At 39.4% G+C, this 3,837-nt stretch overlaps 1 protein-coding gene across 2 annotated transcripts in view; it reads left to right on the top strand.

The window, feature by feature from the left end:
• Positions 1-3,837, top strand: part of ZNF18 (zinc finger protein 18) — a 22,512-nt gene that overhangs the window by 7,137 nt on the left and 11,538 nt on the right. The gene's annotated exons all lie outside the window — the stretch shown is intronic.

Raw genomic sequence — 3,837 nt, 5'->3', positions numbered from 1 at the left:
AAAGAATACTTAACTAAAAAAACCATCCTGAATAATCAACTGAGGACTAGCTGGAGAGAACCCTGATAACCAAGGATGGAACGTGGAGAACGCATAGAGACTGATAAGAAGGGCTGAATGGGCGGATGTTTCTATCTGCTTTGGCTTTTTAAGAGAGTTCCTGCATTTCCAGCCGTCTCTCCCTGGCAAATGGCATTTTTTAAAACTTGATTTCAGAGAGGGAGGGAGTAGGAGAGAACAATAGAAACATAAATGATGAGTGAGAATCATTGATTAGCTGCTTCCTGCATGCCCCATTCTGGGGATCAAGCCCGAAACCTGGGCATGTACCCCTGACCGGAGTCAAACCTGGGACTCTTCAGTCTGTAGGCTGATGCTCTATCTACTGAACCAAACCAGCTAGGGCATTGGCCATTATTTCTTTAATTGTTTTTCTCTGTCTTCCTTTTTTTCTCCTTTGAGGCCTCTGAGAATTATATACATGTGGCTCTTTCTTTTCTAATTTCTGTGTTTTATTTTGGATAGTTTCTATCTTAATGTCTTCAAGTTCATTAATCTTTTCTTCTTTGGTGTCTAATCTGCTGTTAACCCCATCTCTAATTTCTGTGTTTTATTTTGGATAGTTTCTATCTTAATGTCTTCAAGTTCATTAATCTTTTCTTCTTTGGTGTCTAATCTGCTGTTAACCCTGTCCATTGTATTTTTAATCTCATGTGTTTTTAATCTCTAGAAGTTTGAATTGGGGCTTTATTGTATCTTCTATGTCTATACTTAAAATGCTATGTATATACTTAAAATGTTCAATCTTTCCTCCACCTACATGAACATATGGTTATAACATCTGTATTAATGTCCTTATCTGCTAATTTTTCACCTGGGTTTGTTCATTATGACTGGTGTTTTCCTGCTTCTTTGTATTTTAATCTCTAGAAGTTTGAATTGGGGCTTTATTGTATCTTCTATGTCTATACTTAAAATGCTATGTATATACTTAAAATGTTCAATCTTTCCTCCACCTACATGAACATATGGTTATAACATCTGTATTAATGTCCTTATCTGCTAATTTTTCACCTGGGTATGTTCATTATGAGTGGTGTTTTCCTGCTTCTTTGCCCAGTGATCTTTGATCGGATGTCAATCGTTGTGAATTTGACCTTGCTGGGGGCTGGATATTTTTGCATTCCTATAACTGTCTCTGAGCTCTGCTCTGGGATACAGTTAGGTTATTTGGACACAGTTTGTTAGATGGCATCAGAGAAGTTTTTAGAGTAGGGCTAATTTTTCCCCACTACTGAGGCAATACCCTTCTAGAACGCTACCTGAAGCTCCTTGATGGACAGGGTTTCCCATTGCGGTTCTGGAAATGTGAGGCATTTCCAGCACTTCAAGCTCTGAGGATTGTTCCCTCTGTTGCTTTTATGGGGTTCTTTTCTGTACTTGAGGGGTCCCTCAGCAGATCTCTGGGGCTCTCCTAGTGCAGCTCCCCCATCCGGGTCTTCTGCCCTGCTGTCTCTATACTCCTTTGAGCTCCTGCTCAGCTCAGGGAACCACTGCTCTGCCCGGTTCCCCTCTCTGCTGCTCTGGATGTTCTATAGGCAATAAGTGTGGGCAACTGTGGGGCTCACCTAATTCATTTCCCACTTTCAGAGGCCTCTGTTCTGCTTTAACGTGCACTATCCGAAAACTCTTTAATCAGATAGTTTGTCTCTTTTAAGTTGTTTCAGACACAAAGGAAAATCCAGTCCCTATTACTTCATTTTGGCTGTAAATAGAAGTCTCTCGGACTGGTTCGTCTTGATAATGTAGTTAAAAATTCTGAAAAGTTGCATTTCATCAAAATAATGTTTTCCAGGAACTTACTCACCTTAATCAAAACATTCATTGTTTCAAACCTTTGGGGAACCCTTGGGATTTGCCTCGTGAAGTAATACAGAGTGCAGGTGAAGGTAGGGAAGCCAAAAGGTGATGCTTAATGTGGGGCTGGAGATCGGGCCTGAGCTCCCGCTTGCCAGGCTCCACGATGTGGATACTGGATGTCAGCTTTGCAGTTCACCCTGGGAAAGGGATGCGGAGGGCGCAGGGAAGGGATATATCTTTTCAGTTACTCAGGGGTGCCTTCTTGCTTTCAAAGTACCCAGAAACCAAATTTTTAGGCAGGAGAATGCTTGGTTAAAAAAAAAAAATAGGGTATTCTCTCAGATATTTCAAGCAGACTTGGAGGATTATTATTTACTCTATCGTAAGTACAGTATATTCCTATGAAAAGTATATACAATTTATTAACACATTTTGACTAGTAGAATTAAGCATCAACTCTACATAATGACATTAACCATGACCTTTTCTGGATAGTTTAATACCAAAAGATTTAAAATGCTCATCAGCAGCACCCTGTGTGTGTGTGTGTGTGTGTGTGTGTGTGTGAAATTCCTTATATGTAGCAGATAACTGATTAACAGCCACTTAACCTAAACAAATAAGTTATCCCTACCCAATCCTAATATCCCTCCCCCAAACTACCAACTATTTGCATCAGAAGGACCTTGATATTTAATGGAATCCTTTGTAAGTGAAGGGGTCTTTTATTTTTATTTTTAAGTATATTTTTATTGATTTCAGAGAGGAAAGGGGAGGGAGAGAGAAATAGAAGCATCAATGAGGGGAGCGAGCCACCGATTGGCTGCCTCCTGTACACCCCCCACTGCGGACTGAGCCTGCAACCTGAGCATGTGCCCTGACTGGGAATTGAACCATGAGCTCTTGGTTCATAAGTTGAAGCTCAACCACTGAGCCAAGCAGGCTGGGCAGTGAAGGGTTTTTTAAATACAAATAATCACGTTTCCTAATCTCTTTCATCAATTAGGAACTTAGTGAATAATACCAGAATAACAAAGTAGTTTCCCTGGTCAGGGGTACTTCATATTAGAAACTGTGATATATTAAAAAAAAAAAAGAACTTTGTGCAAGTCAGTTGTGGTAATGTCTTAACTTACCAGATGGTGCTGTTTCCACACAAAATGACATATTTCTCCATCAAATCTTTTACTCCCACCCTTCCAGAATAGGAATTTAGATTTTTCTTCCTCTTTTAAAAATGAGAAAAAGCAAGGGTGAGTGCAATTGGTGTCTTGCCTCCTTTTTTTTTTAAAACTTCATTCGAGGATATGTTTATTGATTATTTTTTTTGTTTTTAAAGGGAAGGGGAGACAGGGAGGGAGGAGGAAGGGAGCAAGGGTCTGTGTTCTCACTGAAGAATCAGAGCTCTTGTAGTCAGCAATGTTTGTTCAAGTTGGTTATTTTTAGGGCATTGTTAAGGTAGCTTCATTCACAGAAGATTTACAAAGTAAGCTGCTAACAATTTCAACTTTAAAAAGCAGTTATTAAAAATATGGTTATAGTTAACAATTAAATATATTAAGGTCACTTTTTACCTTTTCATTTTTTTCACCCTAAAAAAGTCAACTCCCTCCCTTCCTCCCTCCTTCTCTCCTTCCCTCCTTTCTTTCCTTCCCTCCTCCCTCCCTTAGTACCTGCTAGTTAAAAGAGTTTTTGGTGTTCCATTACCTTTCAACCATTTCCACTTCACTTTGATGTATATTATTTGTAATAGGAAGACAACTTCATCTTCTCATTCTTCTTTTCTGCTCCCTATAGCCTAGCTGGCTTTTCATGACAGTAATCCATGGCTATTAACTTGGATTTCTGTTCCTGAAAGTGAACAGAATCTCTTAATTCTCTCTGCAAACCCTGGTGTTAGTCTGGGAGATTGAGTATCCCATAGATTGCATATGAGATTAAAATATAGATATCGTTTACTGAGGACCTGTTTGCTAA

Source organism: Myotis davidii, unplaced genomic scaffold (assembly GCF_000327345.1).
Source record: "Myotis davidii unplaced genomic scaffold, ASM32734v1 scaffold37, whole genome shotgun sequence".
Taxonomy (NCBI): Eukaryota; Metazoa; Chordata; class Mammalia; order Chiroptera; family Vespertilionidae; genus Myotis; species Myotis davidii.
The sequence above is the reverse complement of the archived record's forward strand: the minus strand, read 5'-3'. Positions and strand labels throughout refer to the sequence as shown.